The sequence below is a fragment of the Lemur catta genome, chromosome 3 (genome assembly GCF_020740605.2).
Source record: "Lemur catta isolate mLemCat1 chromosome 3, mLemCat1.pri, whole genome shotgun sequence".
Classification (NCBI taxonomy): domain Eukaryota; kingdom Metazoa; phylum Chordata; class Mammalia; order Primates; family Lemuridae; genus Lemur; species Lemur catta.
Window position 1 is genome coordinate 121,750,429 of NC_059130.1, and position 22,211 is coordinate 121,772,639.

At 55.1% G+C, this 22,211-nt stretch overlaps 1 protein-coding gene across 5 annotated transcripts in view; it reads right to left on the minus strand.

Annotated features, from left to right (window-relative positions):
• The window catches only part of CAMTA1 (calmodulin binding transcription activator 1), an 825,382-nt gene that overhangs the window by 51,712 nt on the left and 751,459 nt on the right, over positions 1-22,211 (minus strand). For 3 of the 5 annotated variants that reach the window (XM_045546246.1, XM_045546245.1, XM_045546244.1), the window contains exon 1: positions 494-641. The exons of the other annotated variants lie outside the window; for them this stretch is intronic. The gene's annotated coding sequence lies outside the window, so the exon portion shown is untranslated. Of the gene's footprint in view, positions 1-493; positions 642-22,211 lie in introns of those variants that run through there. 5 annotated transcript variants of the gene reach the window in all.

Genomic DNA, 22,211 nt, shown 5'->3' on the forward strand with positions numbered 1-22,211 from the left:
GGGCGCTCCAGAAACACGGCCCCGGTCCCCACCCACACTCCCCACTCGCTCGACCGACACGCGTGGCTCACACCCACTCCCACACGCACCCCTTCCCGCACGCCTCGCACCCGCGCTGCTCACACTCAACCCCGCTCACTCGCTCCAGAAACACGCCCCCCAAGCCCGGTCCCGCGCACCTAAACTCTCGCCCCCACGCGCGCCAGAAACGCGCGCGCTCCGCGGCCGCCCCGCACACGCGGTCGCCGCACACTCGTTCTGTAAACACGCCCGGCCCGCGCACGCCCTCCTGGCCCCGCGCCCCCACGCGCGCCCGGGACACGCGTGTCCGCACACCCACGCGCACTTGCCCTCGCGCCCCCGCCCCCCGGCACGCGTGCTCCCCACGCCCCCGCGCCGCCGGCCCCGCCCCCGCCCGCGCGCGCCCCCGCCGGCCGCCGCCCTCGTCCCGCACGCGCCCGGCCGCCTCGCCCCTCCGCCGCCGCACACTCACTGGGACTCGGTGAGCACGGCTGCCGCCCGGTCTGGCTCGCGCCGAGCCGCCTCTCCCTGCTCCTCCGCCCCGCCCGGCCCGGCCCCGAGCCCGCTCAGCTCCGCACGCCGCAGCTGGAACGACTCGCGGGGCTCCGGGTACCGCTGTCTCCCCGCCACTGCCCGAGTGTGCCGCCCGGGCCAATGGCGGGGCGCGGCGGTGAGCTCACCGGGCCCGGCCCCGCCCCCCAGGCCGCGCGCACCAATCGAGAGGTGCTACGTCACCCGGAGCCGGGCAGAAGCAGGTGTGGGGCGCCGAGCCGCTGGGCGCGGGGACTGCGCCGGAACTGCGCCCGAGCCGCGCGGCGCCGCGCTGGACGGCGGGGGCCCGGCAGGAGGGCGCGGGTGGAGCGCGGCCCCAGGGGCCCCACGCGCCAAGTCCGGGGGGCCGGGGCCCGTCCAGCCGCCGCCCCTGCGCCCCGCTCGCTCGCCCTCCCGCCGGGATAGGGGAGGCCGGCCAGGGTTCGCCGCGGTGCTCGAGGGCAGGTACAGCTCCGAGCCCGACGGCCGCGCCCGCTGCCCCGGCCGACGGCCCCAGGAGCCCTGCCCGAAGGCCCGCTCAGGCCGCGCGCTCCCTGCCCCGCTGAGCCGCCCGTCTCCTGGCGCCGTCGGGTCCGCCCGGGGCCCCACGTACCCTGGCTCGGCTGCCTGCGCGGCCCTGGCGCGCCCTGCGGCGGCGACGTCTGCAATGCAGCCGCGGGAGGAGCCGGCGCTGCGCAGCGAGCGGGGGAGAGCGGAAGGCTGGGCGGGAAGGAGGGGCGCGGGGTGCCGGGCGCGACGGCCCGAGGAGCCGGGGTAGCGCCCAGGAGCCGCGCGGGCACAGGACAGGGCAGGGCCGGGAGTGCGGAGAGGCCCGGGGCGTCGGCCAGGGTGGGGCAGAGGATGGCGCGGCAGGGACGGTGACAGGCGGCTCAGCTGGGAGTTCCAGGGCGCCCAAGGCTCCCCATTTGGGCGATGCAGCGCTCGACCTCCTTAGCCGGAGTTCAGGGGCCTGTGCTCACTCCTCGGGTCTAACCTCAGTGTCCAAAAGTTCTAGCTCCAGCTTTGCTCACTTGGATAGTTCTGCATAATATCCTGTCACCTCCTGCCACAATCCCAAATCACACCGCCATGAAGCCTCGCAGCTTCGGCTCTGAGCAGCCAGGCCATTTGGACACCACTACCTTTCTCCTTTCCCTGTATCATTCATAGCCCTACCGTTATGCAGTTGACACCCACCCACGGCCTTGCACATAGAAAGTGCCTGACCCACGCAGACTTGTAATGAGGCCACCTCTTTTTCCTTCATATTTTCAATAATTTTAAAATCGACTATGTCTTCTTTCTACTATCTGGGTTAAAAAGAGTCTGAAAGATGGAGATGGAGTCTCTTTTTTGACCCTACCCAAACACACATGAAAACCACCACAAAATTTTGCACAGCTCTTAAACCTGTACAACCAATAATGAATGGTTGGTTAGAGGCCAAGCAAAGGGCATCCCGGGAGGCTGGGCCCTATCCTGTGCCCACACCGCTGAGCCAGGGAAGCAAGCACGTGGTGTATGGCCTCACCTAGGGGCTGGTCACCAACTCTAAACCTGAGCAAGTCCATCTCCTGTTCCTAAGCCCACCCTGGCAAAGTCTGAACACCCAAACATATTTACAGGCCTGCTGAATCCTTGATATCCCCACCCCCATGTGCCTCTACCCCACGTCACCACACAGGACCCAGGCGGCTTCGCAACTCTGCTTATGCACCTCCTCCCCTTTACCCCCTAGGGGAACTCCTACCCATTCAGTAAGGTTCAGCCCAGACCTCACCACCCTCTATGGCTTTTCCTGATACTCTCAGAACTGAACGGTGAGCATCACTATGTATTGGTGCTGCAGCGTACTGTGAGTGGGTTCTGTTCATTCCCAGGGGAGGCAATGAAAGGGGAGTAGTCAAGGACACATGGGTTCTGGAAACAAACTGCCTGGGTTCAAAGTCAGATTCTGCCACTTGCTAGCTCTGTGCCCAGCTCTTCGTGTCTTCACATCTAAGGGGTAAGAATTAAATGAATGCATAGATGTGAAGTGCTTATACCAGTGCCTGGCACACTGTACATTCAAGGTAGCTGTTGTTGCCAACTTTGCTAAGTCAAGGTACCTTGGGGTGGTGAGCAGTGATTTGTGGCTTGGAGGGTGGGGCAGCTTTTGGGTTCTGGGTAATGTTGTGTTCTTGACCTGGGCACCAGTTTTAGTTTGTGAAAACCTTATGATATGTGGACTGGGCTGCATCCTTATGATATGTGGACTCTCCCATATGTATATCACACACTGATACCAAGTGTTTCTAAAAGTTAGTTGTTACTAGCTAAGAGAAAGAAAGCCCTACTCTCCTTGAGAACAGGGAAAAAGTCTAACGCACCCTGGCGGGGCTCATCGTAGTGCGCAGCTAATAGTTGCTGAGTTGCTTTGAATGGATTGTGAGCAACAGAGACCAGCCAGGGCGAACGTAAGGGCCAGCAGCTGCTTTTATGCTCTAAAGTGCCAGGCCTCTCCTGATGGTTGGGATCCAGGGTCAAGGTCAGGGACCTGGACCCCAGCTAAACAGAAGGAATCTCCAGTCCTCTCTCTCAGGTGGGGAAGTTCTTTTTCCTGTTTTTTTGTTTTTATTTTTAAGGGGCAGAGGCAGGATTCATCCCTTAGGATCCCAGTTGTCTGAGAAGGGGCCTCAAGGGAAGCCCCACGTCCACGGTGCAGGTGACACAGGTGAGGTCGTGGCCACTGGGGCACGAGAGGCACTGGTTTAGCCCTGCTGATTGGGTTGGGGCCTGCAGGTTGAACTTTCTTTTCAGACACCCTGAGGTGCCATTTCTACAGTGAGAATGTCCTCTTACTATTCTCATTCTCTCCTGGAAGGCCTGCCACTCAGTCTCCACTGCACCACAGGAGCAAGAGCCCTCCTTGAGCCTCGTGTGTGGCAAGACAGACAGATCTGGGGTGGGGTGATCTGGATGCTTCTGAAAAAAGCTCAGAGCTCTGACAGCATGCTAGAAGCGAGTGCCCACAGGTGGCTGGTCCTTGTGTTTGTGTTCTTTTATTCCAAGTTAGAAGATGAAAGGGTAAGGCATGCACGTGATACAAGGAAATTATTACATTAGGTTTTTATGAGCTTTGAGTGTACCTTGGTCGTTTTTAAAAGTAGAGAAAAATAAAACTTTACTCAGTTTTGAGTCCATTTGGCAGCACCCAGACCAAGTGCAATTTTTGTCCCTTAAAGCAGATACAGGGAGTTGTTATGTCAGCCCTAACCTTTGCTGACAGTCTCATGATGAACCATGGGGAAGACCCTGCTGCTGATGAGAAAGGAGGGAACTAGTTTGTTGGATGCCCATTTTCTGCTTGTCGTTGTTCAAGACACTCACATACACTGCTGCTAATACTCCTGCATGTAGGATATTGAATAGAGCTGCAGTCCATAGCGTTTTAGGAACTGGGCAGCACAGCAGGAGGTGAGCGGTGGGCAATGAGTGAAGCTTCATCTGTATTTACAGCTGCTCCCCATTGCTCCCATCACCACCTGAACTCCGTCCTCCTGTCAGAACAGAGGCGGCATTAGATGCTCATGGGAGCATGAACCCTACTGTAAACTGTGCATGCAGCGATCTAGGTTGTGGCTCCTTATGAGAATCCAATGCCTGATGATCTGAGGTGGAGCTGAGGTGGTGATGCTAGCACCGGGGAGCAGCTACAAATATAGATTATCATTAGCAGAGAGGTTTGACTGCACAGAGACCATCATAAATCAATTGCTCGCAGATTCATATCAAAACCCTATAAGTGAGTGGCAAGTGACCGCAGACTCATATCAAAACCCTATAAGTGAGTGGCAAGTGACAATGTAATAATAATAGAAATAAAGTGCACAATAAATGTAATGTGCTTGAATCATCCCCAAACTACCGCCTTCCTGATTCGTGGAAAAATTGTCTTCCATGAAACCTGTCCCTGGTGCCAAAAAAGTTGGGGACTGCTGGCATAGAGGATAAGACAAAGTCTTCAAGAAGTCATATAAATTGTCCAAAGCCACACAGCTAGTAAGCAGCAGATCTGGGTTTCAAGTTCCAAGCCTGTGCTCATTCTGCCCTACTCCAAGCACCTAAAAACTCTTACCATCAAGTAGGTACCATTTGTTTAAGGAAACTTCTACAAAGGAATTTTCTTACAATAATTAAAGTTTGTGATGCACAACAGAACGTCCAAATCAGCTGATTTCATTATATTTCAGTATACTCCAGGGAAATAATGTCATAATATTATACACTGAATATTTCTGGTTGTGATTTTTGGGTGTTTTTTTGCACGGCCCAAACCTTTTGAAGTTAGATGTGACCATGTGACCTTCTTTGACCAATGAAACATGAGTAAAAGTGACATGCATCATTACAGGTAGATGCTTTGAGAGCCAGTGACTTGCCCACCACATTCTTTCCTGAGTCCTGGCAACTGTGACAGCTTGTTTATGTGAAGAGGTAGCCTGTACTAGCCTAGGTCCCTAAGTGACCATGATGAACAGAGCCCTCCCTACCTACTGGCATTACACTTGTAGCGTAAGTGAGGAACTACTGAGATTGAATTGTTTGTTACTACAGCATAATCTGACCTCTCCTATCTGATAAGAAATCAGATATGTTTCTGCATATATCAACTTTCAAGAAAAAATAATTAAATAGGATTTTTCTCAAACTAAGGGACAACGTAAAAGTAACAGCAAGATGCATATGCAGTGTATCTTTAAAGCATAAAGAGGTAAAAACATATACTTAAAAACCACAGGTAAGGTGACAAGGCAATTCAATGGAGAAAGAATAGTCTTTTTAACAAATGGAACTGAGACAACTGGATATCCCCATCCAAAAGAATGAAGTTGGATCCTTACCTCACATTATATATAAAATTAACTCAAAGTGGATCAAAGACCTAAATATAAGAGCTAAAACTACAGAACTCTTAGAAAAAGAACATAGCAGTAAATCTTCAGGACCTTGAATTTGGAAATGGTTTCTTAAATCTGATATCAAAAGTACAAGCAACCAAAGAAAAAAATAGATACATTGGACTTTATCAAAATTTAAAACCTTTGTGGTTGTCAAAGGGCAACACCAAGAAGTGAAAAGATAATTCACTGAAAGGAAGAAAATATTTGCAAATCACATTTCTGATAAGGAACTTCTAGCTAGAATCCATAAAAAGAATTCTTACAACTCAAAAATAAAAAGCAAATAACCCAATTTAAAAAAATGGGCAAAGGATCTGAATAGACAATTCTCCAAAGAAGATATACAATGAGGACATGAAAAAATGCTCAACATCTAAGGAAAGCAAAGGAAATACAAATCAAAACCACAATGAGATACCCAGTGAGTGACTATAATCAAAAAGACCGACAATAGCAAGTGTTGGCAAAGATGTGGAACCAGTAGAGCCCTGATACGCTGCTGGTGGATACAAAATGTTGCAGCCACTTTGGAAAACAGTCTGGCAATTCCTCAAAAGGTTAATCATAGCATTAACATGTGACCCAGCAATTCTCCTAGGTATATATCCATGACAAATGGAAACAGATGTCCACACATATGGACACTTATTTGGTGATAAAAATGAATGAAGTACTGATACACGCTACAACCTGGATGAACCTTGACAACATCACGCTAAGGGACAGATGCCAGCTACGGTACCACATGCTGTGTGGTATCATTTATAGGAAATGTCCAGAACAGGCAAGTTTATAGAGACAGAAAGGAGATTAATAGTTGCCTGGGAGGTGGGGTGTGGTGCAGGAAGAGCTGGGGAGGAATGCAGAGTGGCTGTTACATACGGGGTTACAGGGATTTCTTTTTCGGGGGATGAAAATGTTCTAAAATTAGTTTGTGACAATAACTGCACAACCCTGTGAATATATTTAAAAACTTTGAATTGTACACTTTAAATAGGCAGATTGTACAGTCTGTTAATTATATTGCAATAAAGCTGTAAAACACACACGCACAAAGAAGAAGAGAAAGAGAATGAAGAAGTATAGAAAAGAAATCAACAGATTGAACTTGAGCAAAGACGACTGACCCACAGGTAAAGCTGGGCCCAGGTTCCTCCCTGCTCACCGAGCCTGTGTCCAGCCCTGTGTGGGGTACGGTGGCAGGTGGACAATCTGGATAGACAGGGCCCTGTCCTGTGGCCACTCAGTGAAGAGACCAGGCTGATGGGGGGATTGGGGCGGCCCTGAGTCACGTGACAGTGACTCGAGGGCAGGAGGAAGTCAGCAAGCAGGCTGTTTCTAACGGTGAGGTTTGTGAAAAAGCCAAGGGTGAGTCCCTCAGATCCTGCTGGCCATGACCACCTCCTTGCCAGCTGGGGATCCTGGAGAGAACAGCACCCTGAACTTGGGGTTCACCTTCCAGATCACAATGGTTGGCTGACTCAGGGGCACAGGGGAGCTTTGCTGAGAGCCTCCAACATCTCCAGCTGAGCTGCTAATGTCCTTGGGCAGGGCCCCAGGGCTGTCCAGGATGAGGGAGGTGCTGAGAGTGGGGCACAGGGTCCTGGCCTGGGGTGAGCAGCCTTGGCTCTGACTTCAGTTCCACCACAAACTAGCTGTGTGGCAGGCTCCTTTCCCTCCCTCTGCCTCAGTTTCCTCCTCTGTAAAATCAGGTTGGACCATAGCCTCAACATAATCCTTTTGAAATTCTCATTTAATCCAAATCCATTTTTACCACTGAAGGGACAGGTCTAAGGCCATGTAGAGGTGGTCACGGTGCATGTCCGGCATGACCTGACACGGCAGGCGCCCCTGTGCCTGGGCTGCAGGGGTCTGGATTTGAAATGATCCATCCCATGAATGCAGTTGCATGAGTGAACCCGGCCAACCCAAGACATCAAGAGAACTTATACATAAATTCCTGTCATTTCAAGCCACTGAGCTCTGGGTGGGTTGTCATGCAGCAATAGAAAACTGGCACAGTCAGTGACAGAGGGAACGGTGGGGAGGAAAGGCGTGTGCTACCAGGACACACCGAGATTCGTATCAGCATGGGAAAGGCTGTGAGCTCTAATCTGGAGGGAGGGAGAAATGCATTGGCCGTCAGCCTGAGAACCTGCAGGTTTCTCTTAATGGATGTGATGCAGAGAATCCGAAGCAGCTGGGTGAAGCCACCTGCAGCTCCTTCTCCCTGGTGGCTTATCTAGTCACATCCCCAACAACCGCCCCAGCCCCCAGTATGACATACATGTTGGATGATAAAATACATATCTATTATTTGTAGTAAAGTGGGGGGAAATGCAGGGACACCTCTGCTGTCGAGGAGCGGCCTAGTGCCAAGAGGCAGATCCTCCGAAATCGATTCAGCAGGTGGCAATGGGTGGTAACAAGGCACACAGTGGGCTTTAGTGTCTGAAGCCCGGAGTTTGAATCCCCAGCTGTGTGGCACAGGTCAAGTCACTGGACCCCTCTGAGATTCAGGTTCCTCCTCAGTACAATGGGGACAGAAACATCTCCTGGAAACAGGGGCAGGATGAAACTGGAAAGTGAATGTAAGTGGGTAGCCCAGGGCCTGCTGGGTGCTCGGTGAGGGCTAAGGGAATAGAATCAGGAATGTCATGATCACTTTGGGTCCTACTGTCTTTGTGATATGCTCCGGGGTCTTCTAGAGTGGCAAATCCTTTCCCACCACGGTTTACTTCCTATGCTGTTAAAGTAAGCTTGCCTTCCCGAGCACATGGTGGCTGTGTGAGGGAGCTGGCCGGGATGCCTTAGGCAGGGTCAGAAACCTCATACAGGTGGAGAAGAGGTGCCTAACTGAATCCTACTCTGTAGCCATTCAAGAGCAGCTGTGGCAAGAGTACCTAGACCCTGTGGCACCTGCCAGTTTAACTCATGAGTCCCACCCAGCCCAGCCTGTGCCTGCAGAATAACGTGAGCTCTTTCTTCTAAGCATGAATCCCCCACACTTCCTGCATCTCCTTACCTGGCCAGGGGCTCACAGATGCTCCTGTGCAGAGCTCGTAGGCTGCCACAGCCTCCTCTATGGCTCCCTGGCCAAGGCCACTCTTGTCAAATCAGGGCCCAACCTCCTCAATCTCCTGGAGAGGAGCTCAGGACACCCCAGTCCCGAGGTCCGACAAAGCAGCACAGGTGCCACGGGGCTACAGTTCTTTCCAGGGGGCAGGGAGACCCAGCTGAGCCTGCAGACAGGAAGCCGTGTGCGCTACAGCCCAGTGGAGCCACACTTGTGAATGGGCGTTTTAATCGGAAAGGTATACTCAAAAAATGCACTTAGTAAAGCTGCCATGGTGTGCTTTCTAACAAAGTACAGACCTTTTAAAAAATTTTTTAACATGGGGATCTGATGAAAGAGAAACGGGTGTGTTCTCCTGTGGGTGACAGTGGAGTCGACACTTATGGGGAAAACCACTTTGAAATCACCATCGTCACAGCTGCTGTCAGGCACCCTGAAAACGAGAGCTGGAAAGTTGCTCTTTTAGGGAAGCAACTAGCTACGACCTACGACCTACGTCTAATAAGTGCCAAGGTCACAGAGAGGAGTTACGCTGTGTTACCAAGAGGAAAAAGAACAATCAAAAAGGAAAGCCCAATTATGTGCAAGTGCATTTTGAATGACAACTGTCCCCTGTGCCTGGGGAGGCAGAGGTGACATATTTAGTTCAGGGAGAGTCGCACATACCTCAGGTGCTAAGTGACATTACTGAGAAAATAAAGTAGCTAAGGAAAAGCACAGCAGTGTTAGGCACACGAGTGCCCCCCACCCCCTGCTGGTCTCCCTTTGACTCCCTGGGTCACTCTTCCCCTGTGGCCCCACACGGGCGGCAGCGCACTGGCTCCAGGACCAATGATGTCCAGTCTGCCCCGCCCACCCGTGGCTGTGCTAGAGCAGCACTGCCCGTTTCCAAAGTGAGGTCCCCGCATTGCACTCTGTCTGCAGAGTGGAACAAGAAATGCAGCCCGACCCAACCATCCTCCTGGTTTGAACTCACTTTCAAGTGACTCTGAATAATGCAAGGGCCTCTCGACAAATATAAGATGAACACCCACTCCCTTTCTTACTGGGAATAAAAAAACGACAATGCCAGGGGAGGAATGATGTCTTTGGGTGCAACTGGGGGTCTCAGAGCTTCAGACTTCCTGCTGCACCCTCTGCTCTCTGCTCAGAGCTTGCTCTTTCCTGCTGCTTTCCAAAGGAGGGGTGCAAAGACTCATGAGAAATGCATCGGTCATTTCGAAGTCCCAGGCAGGGCACGAGGGGCTTCAGATGCATCAGGCCCACCCTCATGGGGCTGTGTCTGCAGCCTTCCTCAGCTGGCTCCATAGCACCTCGGTGTAGGACCTGTTCAGAGCTACACGCCCGCTTCTACTGGCTTCAGCTGTTCCCAGGTGACCCAGACCAGGCCTTCCGATGTCATAATAAACATCATCAAGCTTATAAAATTAGAGCATTGATGCATTTTTTATGTCTGAAGAATCACACTGAATTGTTAAGAAGATGGCTGCATGCCGCATCTCTTTTTCTTTTCCCTTAAAGGTGAATTATTGAGCAGGAATGCTCTCTCCCCAGGCCCCACCCCGGCCCAGAGAGCCCTGTCTGTGCACCATTTGCAAGGTCAGATCCATTCCCATCAGTGCTGGGGGAAGGAAGAGGAGCCCTGAGGGAGGAGGGCAGCCACAGAGCACACTGCTTCTAGGGCTTCCTTCAGGCTCCCAGCCCCCAGCGTAGGAGGGGGAGAGGAGAGAAGGGTAGGAGGGGGAAGAGGAGAGAGGGTGGGAGGGAGAGAGGGAGGGAGGGGGAGGCTCAAAATGGAGCTGTTCACAACCCTGCAGCAGAAATGGAGCCATCAGAACACTTGACTGAGAAAGAACATTGCTCCAGCCAGGGGTGCTGTCCGCGGGATGCAGACGGGAGGCAGGTTTGTTTCCAAAGCAGCATGGTCCATGGCACAGGTGAGTAATTTAAAGAGGTGATTGAAATAATACGTTAGAATAATGACCTTTAGCAGGCCCAGGCTCCTGGAATTTCTCATTTAATTTCACATTTAGGTGGACTGATCTGTAATTTAGTTAATTTCACATCTCCACCCAGGGGAACTTGAGCATTGCACAATATTCTCTGCAGAAGGCAAAGTATTCACCCAAACCATTTTTCATAATAAAATGTGTTCTTTGGCCCTAAAGAATTGCTGAATACCGCATAAGATCTGTGTAGGGGCAATGCTTTACAACCCTCCCCCGCCCCCACCTTGGATGCACACACCATTTCCTCCCTCAGTAAGGTACCAAAAAGAATCTGGTCTCTGGGGTGAGGAGCAAGGGGAGGCAGGGGAGGGGAGGTGGGGGCAGAGGAAGGCAAGATGCCATTCTGTGCAGGGAAGCATTTAACTTTGCCCAGAGTGGTCTGGCCTTTGTCCTCACCTTCTGGGAGGTAATCACGAATGCCACACCTGATCAGTGTCTTTCTTTGCCTGGGGGCTTTGGGTCACAGAATAGTCTAACATTATGATTTAGGGTAGGGGCTGGCCGTGCCATTGCCAGAAAGACCAACAACGTGATTCAGGGTGGGAGCTTTGGGCCACCTGGTATCAGCTGACGCCAAGGGCTGGAGACAGAGACCAGCCACTTGAGCAGGCAGTCACCCCTACATGATGGAGCCCAGGAAAAAGTTTGGACACTGAGGCTCCAGTGAGCTTCCCTGGTTGGCAATACTCTGTGAGCACTGTCACATAGCAGTGCCAGGAAAGTGACGCTATTCATGACTCCACGGGCAGAGGACAGTGGAAGTTCCATGTTTGGTAACTTCCTGGACCCTGCCCATGGCACTTCTTACCTTGGCTGATTTTAATCTGTACCCTTTTGATGTAATAAACAGTAACTGTGAATATGACAGCTTTCAGTGAGTTCTATGAGTCCTTCTAGCAAATTGTCAAATCTCTGGGTGGTCTTGGGGACCCCTGAACTTGCAGTTGGTGTCATAGTGAGGGTGGTTTTGCTTCCTCCTCCTAACTTTGCAGCTGGCTGCTTCTTGCCCATTCTTCCTGCACGTGAAGAGCAGCCCTAGGAACACATGTTGTAGTTGTCACACAGGCTCAGCCCCTGCCAAGTGCATTCCCCTCCTGATGGGGGAACACCTGGGCTCGGTCCAGCAGAGTGCCTCTCAGGTGACTGAGGCTCAGCAGGTGCCACCGGATGGCGGGTGGGTGCATGGGCTGCCTTCTACCAAGGCTGTTTATTCCGTAATAGCTATGACCCATTTGCGGGATGAGGTGCCTGCCCAAGAATGACCACCTGAGGCCACAGGTGCCAAAGGGGGTGAGTGCTGTGAGGGTCATGATCTGAAGCACCAGGCCTGGGGCCTGGCTGACCATTACTGCCACTGTCACAGCAGTATCTTTTGGTGCAGCAGGGTTCCATGGGGGTGTGTTGGGAAGGGAGGTTTCCATGGCCCCTGACCCTGCTGCCCACCCACTCATTCATTCATTCAGCAGGTTGAGATGGGACGGGGTTAGTTGATGGGGCAGTCAGAGAGGGTCAGAGGGGGCCCTCCGCCAGGGCCCACCCACCATGTGGGGACTTGCCAAGGACCTAGCTGGGAAGTCCCCTTCTTCTCTGAGGCCCAGAGATAGGTCTGAGCAGCTCAGGGAAGAGAACTGCCTTCCCTTTTCTAACTGCAGTGAGCCAAAGGGAGACTCTCTGTCCTCACGGGGTGGCCCCTTAAAAGTTCTGAAGGCAGCTTCACGGCAGGTTCCATGAAGCAGCTTGGAGTCAGGCTACGACATTCTTGTCTTGGGTCACTGAAGCTCGCCAGCGACAGGGAGACCACAGAGGGGGCAGTGGTGCCTGGCCAGTTCTGGACTCCCTCCCCGGCCGGGTTCTGATGCTGGGGAGGTCACAGGGCTGCTGCAGCCCTCAGGCAGTCAGCAGTGAGGACGATGCCACTGGGGCATGCGCCTGACCGTCCAGCCTTTGAAGAAACATTTAACGAGAACCTGCTGTGTCCCTGGCCCCCTGCATTGCAGTGTGAAGATAACGACGACAAAAGCTCTGGCCTCAGGACTCAGCAATGTTCCCACTCTTGTCAGTCTGACCCACACCCACTGACCGACTCCATCCGATGCCACCTCCGCGAGCACACTTCAGGCTTCTCCCTCCTGCCCATCTGCCCTCTGAGCTCCGGAGCCTACGTCCACTTGCTCTTCACATGGAAAAGCCCTGACACTCAGCCCCACTCATGGCTGGGCCTCCTTCCAGGTGAATGACGTGGAGCCCCGTGGAGAATCCATCCACAAGACCTATCGATGCCACCTCCTCAATGTCTCTGACTCTGTCCTCTCCTCAGAACCACCAAGTCCACCCTCGCCCCTAGCCTGGACGCTTCACTGTTCTACCACCACGTGGCCTGGCCCTCCCGCCATCCGTTCCCACGGCAGCTGAGCACTCTTCTTGAAAAGCAAACCTGGTCACGCCACTGCCTCTCAAACCCTCAACGCCTTCCCTCTCCTTGGGGACAGAGCCACACTCCTCAGCCTGGCGCACACAGCCCTGCCCGAGGGGCTCCGCTAGATGGTCAACTGGGAGAGCGCGAGGCCTCACGTGTCCTCCTTAATTTGTTCTGATTCTCAGCACTTGGCACAGTGCTGGCCCCTGGTGGGGACGCCGTTACCAGTTACTGTCAACAACCGGAGGGCAGGGCGCTCCGAGGCAGCACACCTAACCCAGGAGAAGCGGCTCAGAGGGAGACTCTGCTGTGGAGGTTGGGTGTGGACGACAGGGTGGGACCACCGTGGGCCACCTGCTCACTGTTGTGTTCGAGTGCCCTCATCTGCAGACCCCGTGGGTCGCTGGCAAGTCTGAGCGGGTCCGTGCAGGTAAAAACTTCATGGACAGGTCCTGGCAGGTGGGGAGCTTGGGTGTCAGCTGCTGCTACTCCTGGGAGGCAGCTCCGTGCCAGGAGGTGTTTTGCTAAAAGAGACAATCGCGGTGGCTCAGAGGTCGGCCAGCTCTTACATGTGACTTAAGACTAATCCATGCAGCTTGGTGCCACTGAAGTGATGCAGGGTGTCACCCAGTTCTTCTCAACACCCCAAATTGGGTGGGGTTGGGGCAGGGTTCCCTGCTCACACACGGGCACATCTCAGGATCTGGGAGGAGAAAAGACACTCGGGGGCTTCCACTGAGGGCTTCTGTGTCTGCCGATGCCAGAACTTGTCCTTCTGCATGCGGGGCTTGCAGCTGGGTCATTGCTCCCTCTTTCTTGTCGTGTGTATTCGGGGAAAGAGCATCAGCTCATTCAGCCAGGACACCAGAGGCAAAGAAGCCACAACCCACCATGTGGCCCAGGGCTTCCCCGCTCATTTCTCACCAGCCTTTGCGTCCAGGCTTCTGCGGGATGGAGCAGGCAGAGGAAGGGGGCGTACTGAGGTCTGGAGGGCTAGGGGTCTGGAGGTGGCTGCTGTCCTGATGCAGCAACAGCTTGGGTCAAGGAGCTGCTCTTCTTGGGTTCCTTCCAGAAGGACGAGGAGGTTGGACTCTGTGACAACCGAGTGTCCTGCAAGTTCTAACATCCTGTTTGTTTCTGTTGTATCCACTATTTCCACTCTGCCACTGACTTTTACAAATTCTCCCGTGACTCTTTATGCACCAAGGATGGGACATAGTACACATGCACATACCCAACCCTCAAACCAAGGACTTTGAGTTCACAACAAGTGGAAAGTGTCAGCAGATTACGACAGGGGTCTTCAGCCTGTCAAAGACTATTTTCAATGTCCTGGTGTCACAGAGGCAGGGGACAAGGTCACTGGGTTGCTGGAAGGGATCGGAAATGTATGTATTTTTAGGAGCTTTTAAAATGATGGGGCCTTGCTCTTGGCCCTAGTCAGAGGCTGAGTCCCGTGTGGAGCGGAGTTGGGTGGAGGGGTCTCCTCTCACCTCGAGTAGGAACTCGCTTCCTCCCAGAGGCCACACCAGCCGCCCCCCCCCCCCACCACCCTCTTCTCTTCCCTGCGGCAGACGTGCTGTGTTTCAGGGCCACTTCTCCCCACTGCAAGTAACAGACCGGCATCTCCATTCTTTTCCAGGGAGATGGATTCTGGAAGCCCGATCCCAAGAGGCCAGGGATGCCAGCCAAACACTGGCCTGGACCAGCCACATCCCCTGACTGGGCCGGTCTCTCTGGGCTCCCAGCTTGGCCAACAGGTCTTTCTTCCAGGTTGTGCTTTCTGGGGAACAGCTGACCCACGTCCAAACGATGTGGCAGAATGATGGGAGTCGATGTGGCTGATTTAGGGGCTGGGGTGTGATTGCCCACGCAGGCCCGCCAGGCCCATCCGCACGATTCCTGCCTCTCAGCGACAACCAGCCATTGGGACCTAGAGCCGACTCCACTGGGTCTGATATTTGCACACTGTTTGGGGATGAATCACAGTTTATTCCTGCTTTGGGGCTCACTGCCAGCCCCTGTCCCCGAAGAGGGAGTCTGTCTCTGGGAGAGCAGATGTCATGAGCCCAGGGGAGAGAGGTCACCTTCCTGAGCCCACAGACCTGTCATACGGTCAGTGAGACCAGTGTCAGGGGTGCAAGGCAGGAAAGGCAGTGGCGGGGCTTTTCCTCCTGCTGCACCGGGAGGGGATGGGGCAGAGGGAGGCACGAGGTCTCCCAGGCCAGCTCAGAGTTTGGGAGGCCCCTGCCCTCTCCTGTCCTGCCCCAGATCATGGACGGCTGTCGCTCTGAGCACACAGACAGGCTTAGCACTATCTTATCTGGATTTTTCAGCCACCCCTCTGAGTTCTTCAGACCCACGGAGCGCCCTCCTGCCTCCCACTGTCCTACTCCGATCCCCCCGCGTGGGACGCTCTTCCCCACTCTCTGCTTGGTGCTTTACGTGGCTGACGCGCCCTTTTTCTTGAAATGCCCTCTTCCCTCGGCCTCCTCGGAGCCACGTCCTCCTGCTCTTCCTTCTGTCTCGCAGCTGCCCCTCCTGAGCTTCTCTTGCAGCTCCTCTTCTGCGGGACCCCGACACCTGTGGCCCCCACTCTCCCTTGTCTACCTGCTTCCACGGAGCGATTGTGTTTGGACCTGTGACTTTAAATCCATCTATGAGCTTATGACTCCTTCCTGTCTTTCATTCTGGTCTCTCCTTGGCCTCCAGACCTTCAAACCTGACAGTGAACCTGGTGTCTCTAACAAGGCTATCAACCATAAGGCACCTAAAACCTAACTCTAGATCCTTCTCTCTCCCCAGACTTGCCGCTTCAAACTTCTCCATCTCGGGAGATGGCCACTGTCCCTCCAGTTGTGCCAGCCCCACATCCAGGCGTTACCAGTCATTTGTCCTCTCCTCATTCCCCATGTTCCAAGCATCAGCGGGACCCTTGACTTTAACCCCCCGTGTCCACCATGTCCCGCAGGATTCATTGCCGGCAGCCTCGTCACAGCCACTATCATCTCCTGCCTTAACTGATGCAAGAGCCTCTGCAGTAGTCTCCGTGCAAGTGGAGACACAACCATTTTCCACACAGCAGCTGGGTGTTCTTGAAAACACACACCTGAGCATGTTGACTCACCTGCCTACACATATACCTGGGCATATCAGCTCACCTGCTTAAACACACACCTGGCATGTCAACTCACCTGCTTAAACACACACCTGGGCATGTCAGCTCACCTGCTTAAACACACACCTGGACATGTCAACTCACTTGCTAAAACACATATATGGACATGTCAACTCATCTTAAACACACATCTGGGCATGTCAACTTACCTGTTTAAATACACACCTGGGCATGTCAACTCACTTGCTTAAACACACACCTGGATCTGTCAACTCACCTACTTAAACACATACCTGGGAATGTCAACTCACCTGCTGAAACACATATATGGACATGTCAACTCATCTTAAAAACACACCTGGGCATATCAACTCACCTGCTTAAACACACACCCGAGCATGGCAACTCATCTCCCATGGCTGCCACTGACCTAAGGATGAAATCCCCCTGCTCCTTCCCCTCCACCTCCCCTTACTCTCTTCTGGCCACGGTGGACTCTTCAGCGCCCCCAACAGGCCGGGCTCGTTCTCTCCCTGGGGACATTGTTCTTGCTATTCCTTCTGCCTGGAATGTTCTTCCCCTGATCATAGTTAGCACGGCTGGCTCCTTCTTGTCATTCATACCCCAGATTCAATATCACCTTTCCATAGAGGCCTCCTCTGACCCCTCGACCTAAAGTAGCCACCTGGTACCATCTCTCAGACCACTTGGCTTATGGTCCCTGCCTGGTACTTGTCACCATCTGATATTTTCCTTTGCAACTTGTCATCTTTCTCCCCCAGTAGAATATAAACTCTGAAGAATAAAGTCTCCCCAGACGCTAGACCAGTGCCTGGCACCCAGCAGATGCTTAGTACGTCTTAGTGTTGGACGATGGAAGAATGGACGCCCGGTGGAGAGAGGCCAGACAACTGGTTAGGACATGTGGGATTATCTGGGACTGAGAGGATGGAGAGATGTAGAGAATGTGAGAGAAATCCAGGAAAGAAAACACCAGGCTGTGCTAGGACGTGGGCAGGAGCGAGCAGGGGTCTCAGGGACGACTCCCGGGTTTCTGGGTGGGATTATCCACAGAGGTGGGGAATGCTGCAGGAGGGGCAGTGTTGGCAGAGGGTGGGTGGCCACAGAAGAACAGCTGGGAGTCCCGTTTGGGCTATGTTGGCTTGCCCAAGAGAAATCCGAGTCGAGCTGTCCTGTGGGCCGTGAGACGGCTGATCTGGATCTCAGTGGCCACAAAAGAGTGGCCACCACTGGACCTGCTAGTGAGGAAAGAGCCCTGGGTGGGCACAAGCCCTCAGGGAGAGTGGGCAGAGGGAGGGGAGAGTGGTGGCCATATGGACATTTACAGAACCTTCTGGAAGGAGGAGCTGGTGACAGAGACTGAGAAGGAGCAGTCCTGAGTTGGGGGAGACTGTGGAGTCACAGAGCCAGAGGGCTTCACCGCGGCAGGAGGCGGTAACAGGGTCAGAGGTGCTGGGAGTCCTCCAGTCAAGTGAGGACCAGACAAGGACATGCCGTGGCCCTGGCAAGAGCCAGGCGGGTCATGATGTGCGTGGCATGTGGATGGGGGAGGCCACTCTGTCCTGCTGCCCCCCAGCCATCCCTCGGCACCCACAGGAGGGCGTCCTCTGGGCAGCTCCTCCAGGGCGGGAGCTTGCCTGTCCCAAGTCGGTACTTTCCCAAGTCGGCGCCACTGTTCACACAGTAGAAGCTCAATAAACGTTGACTAGGCTGCACTTCCTGCTACACTCCTTGAAACATGCCACCTTGGATTACAGGGTTGTTAACTCCCTAAGGGACTGAAGAGCAGCCCCCAGAGACAGGGCTGTATCCCTTCTTACTGAATGTCCCAGATCTGGGGCAGAGGCCCGGGCAGGACCGCCCCTCAGGAGGCTTCTGGTGTTCCGCGGGGTCAGCCTTGTCTTCAGCAGGGCCTGAGGGCTGGGATCATGCCTGCTTATCTCCTAGACTCCCCCGGGGACAAGCCCAAAAGAGATGGCGTGTGCTGAGTTGAATAGTGTCCCTCGAATGTTCAGGTCTACCCAGAACCTCAGAATGTGACCTTATTTGGAAATAGGGCCTTTGTGATTAGTTAATTACAGGTGTACAGCGACTGACTGGTGTCTTTGTAAGAAGAGAAAACAGAGACACAGAGACACATGCTGAAGGAAGACGGTGGAGTGACAGCAGAGGCAGAGATTGGAGTTGACTGCCAGCAGCCACCAGAAGCGGCAAGAAAGAATGCTTCCCCAGGGCCTTGAGCGGGAGAATGGCTCTGTCGGGACCCTGATTTCAGACTTCCAGCCCCCACAGCTGAGAGAGGACACATTCCCGTTGTAAGGCCCCCAGGCAGTGGCAATCTGTACAACAGCCACAGGAGACGAAGGAAACGATCAGGGACAAGCTATTGACGATGACCACCAGAGGGTCTGAGCCTCCCACCTTCAAGCTGCAGAACGAGCCACCTGATCCCCAAGTGGCTGGGAAGCCAGGGCCCCCGGCGTTGCCCGAGCTCGAGCTCGGGGCCTCCTCCACAGCATCTGCTTTGCTTCCCGCCCTCACAGCCAGGACCAGGTGCAGAGGCTGCTTCCTTCGCCTCTGCAGAGGGGCCAAGCTTCCTCCTAGGTGTCATTCCTCCGCAGGACACCATCTGTGACTGCTGCAAGAAGGCTGGGTGAGGCCCACCCCCAGGGTGACCCACGCCTGGCCACACAAAGCAGCTCCACGCAGATCCATGTGGTGTGGCCCCAGCAGCAAACAGCAGGAAGCCACTTCCCCAGGAAGTATCTGAGCCAGGGCCCTCGGGACCTTGGGAATCCCAATAGCTAAGATGCTCCTGCCATTCTCACCCACCACGGAGCTAAGGAAAGCATGCCGACAGAGCACACGGACACCGCCCCCAATCTGTGACGACGTGGACCCCACACAGAACAAGGGAGACTGATTACAAGGAAGGACCCCGTGCTTTGGAGCAAGGCACCTACGTCAGTGCTTCGACTCCCCCAAAGTGCTCCCGGAGGAAGGTGAGGGGGAGCGGGGGCCCTCAGGCTTTGACTATGGGTGTAATTCCCCACAGCTCTCCGAAGTCAAAACAATTCACCACACTGTTTCACCTTAAAAATTTTTGTGCATTTTGTATTCTACTCCTAAAACAAACTGTATTTGTTTTAGCAAAATAATGATGTTTTAACAATGAAATTACTTAATGTTTGCCCCTCCCTCCTCCATCATCTGGGACAAGTGATGCCTTTAGAATTTGTCCTCAGTTTCTGCTTGGATCTGTGTCACATGTCATGCTGAGGGTGACAGGGAGGTGGGCTGGGTGGGTCTGGGGAGGGAGCCAGCCCAGGAGGGGCCGGCACAGGTGCACTCACCAGAATGCCCTGGAGTGTCACTAAGGGAGGAAGAAGCATCCAGAAGCCTCCTGGGGCCAGTGTCCCAGCTGGAATGGCCTCTCCTGCTGTCCCTGGACTGTACCACTGGTCACTAGGTCAGTGTGTGGTCTCCCAGCTCTGCAGGGTGGAGGCTGGTGCTAAAAACCAGCCTGCAAGGGAGAGGCCAGCAGGACCACAGCCACGTGCCAGGGACAGGCCCTCTTGCAGCTTAGGTGGCAGCTCAGAGGCGCTGACAGAGCTGGGGACCACCCCAGCTACACATCTCACACCTGTTATCCCACCTGATGGCCCGAAGGCCAAATCTTGCCTTTCTTTCTCTCTACTTTCTTATGCGGGAGTGAGACTCAGTCTTCCCAGACACCTAACCCAGAGCCAGGCTGCGCCATAAGTCAGAGGATAACCTCTCCTGGCCCTGGTGAGCTGGAGGGGCAGGCTGCCTGGGCACGTCCATCCTGCCCCAAGGCTTACACAGGAGCCAGGCCCGTGGATAATGAGGTCTGAGCTCCTAGTCCCTGCTCCTCCTTCTGCCTGAGATGGCAGGGTCCCTGCCCCACCCCTGAGGCCAGCAGGGGGCCTGGGCAGGAGACCAGCCCAGCCCAGGAAAGCCAAGCTGCAACCATGCCTCACTCCAATCCTTTCACCTGGGCAGGAGGCTCAGTGCCTGAGAAGCAATTGAAAATAGAGCCTAAGTATAAGCGGCTTAGTGGGGTTCTGAGAAGGGGGCCAGTGGGGTGGGGGTGGGGACAGGGGGATCCTCAATCTTCTCAACTTGGCCTTGGGGAGAATCAGATGCTGCAAGAAGAGAAAGAACAAGGCACACAGACACTCCACTCACCTTTTCTTCTAGGGACAGGGGTCACTTAAGGGTGTCTCAGTGCCCTTGACCAGGCGAGGGCCTGCCCCACCCCCTCAGCTGGCTCCAGGGCTGCAGTGCTGAACTGCCTGGGTTTATTCTCTTTGTGGTCCAGTGCCTGGAGTCCAATGGCCTGGAGTCAGGGCCCAGGAAATTTGCTCTGAATCTGTACCCTTGGGGAGTGGGTGAAAATGGCCTTCCCAGAGAGCCCTGGCCAAAGGCAGTGGCCTCTTCCCTACCCTCAGGCCCTGATGCCCCTCTTCCTAAGACACTCCTTCCACCCCTCTGAGCCTGGCTGACCAGGCTTCAGGTCTCACCAGAAGGGTCACTTCCTCTGTGAAGCCCTCCTGACTACTAGGCTGGATTAAGTTCATGTGTCCAGTCTGCACTCACTTAGGCATGCATTCTTACGTACTGCCGCCCACCGTGAGCCAGCCCCGTGCTAGGCAACCGGGTCTGGGCTAACAGGGCCTCTCCCCCTGCCCCCAGCTCACAGCAGGGGGCGGGGAGGAGGGCAGGCCCCCTAAGCGCTGCGGCTCCGGATTCCTGGCTCCCAAAGGCTCCGTCCCCTGCGGTGGCTGCGTCTCCTCCTCTCGCCTCCCCCCATCACTATGCTTGGTTTCCGCCGGGATAGCTGTGCCCCCGCTGAGATTTTGGGGACGTGGCGCCCCTGCGCCGCGGAACCCTCGGCGGGGACAATCGCCCTCCGCTGGGCGGGGCTGCGCAAACAAAAGCCGCGCCGCGGGGACAAAGACTGCGCCGGTTTTGCTGCCGCGCGCTGATTCGCAGCGCTACGGGTCCGTGCCCCTCACCCCTCGCCCGGCCTTTACAATGGCAAACAAATCCAGTTTTTAAGTCACATGAAAGCAAAAATTCTCTTCCCTAAACACGTGCCCCTTCCCGGGACGGCGGAGGGGACAAGGAGCGCACCCCGATGCAGCGGAGGGCCACGATGGGAGGGAAACACAGGCGCACACCCGGAATCAGCGGGGGACCGAGCCCGCGGTGCTCGTGGCCACGCGGCTCACTGGAGGGGGCGCTGTCCGGGCTTGGGCGCCGCGGATCCCCGCGCCCCCCGGCTCCCCGCAGTCCTGCTGCAGTGCGCGCCGCCCGCAGTTCCGCGAAGGGCACCCGCATTGCGGCTGCGCGCCAGGCGGGCGCGCGCGCGTGTGCTCACTCGTGTGTGCACGCGCCGCCCGGACGCCGCGCCCCAGTTTGCCGGGCGCCACACTCCCCTCGTCCCCGCCCCTCCCCCACTCCTCCCGCGCCACGGCGCGCACCTCTCCGCCCGCGAGCCCTGGGGAGCGGAGGGCTGGCCGGGGAGCCGCAGAGACGGGAGGGGACAGGAGAGGAGGGCTTACCACGGCTCGCTGCTGCGGCATCTGCCCCGACACATGATGCACTACCAGGCCACGGGGTTGGCTAGAGGCCCGGGGACCCCCGCTCTCCCAGCGCTGTGGCTGGGGTGCTGCCCTCCTCCCCCGTTAGTATTTCTCAGGCTGGTGAGAGGCTGGGAAAATGGTCCTTGGGTGCATAAGTCACTTGTGTTCATTTAGGGGAAAAGAAGAACCTGGGAAGCTCCACGCTTCTCCCTGGCCAGGTGGGGCCTGGCAGTTCCTCCGCCCCACCTCCCTTCCCCTTCGTTACTTGAAAGGACACCTGGCCAAGACCAAAGGGAAAAGGTCTTTCAGGAACTTGATCTGTTCTCTGCAGGGCACGTGAGCCGTGGTGGGTGGCAGGCTGGCCCGGTCCAATTCAGTAGGGCGCTCTGTGCTCCCAGCCCAAGCCACTGTGGAGCTAATGTTCCCCTAGTGTGCCCTGGCTGGGGCTGACACAAAACCAACATGGC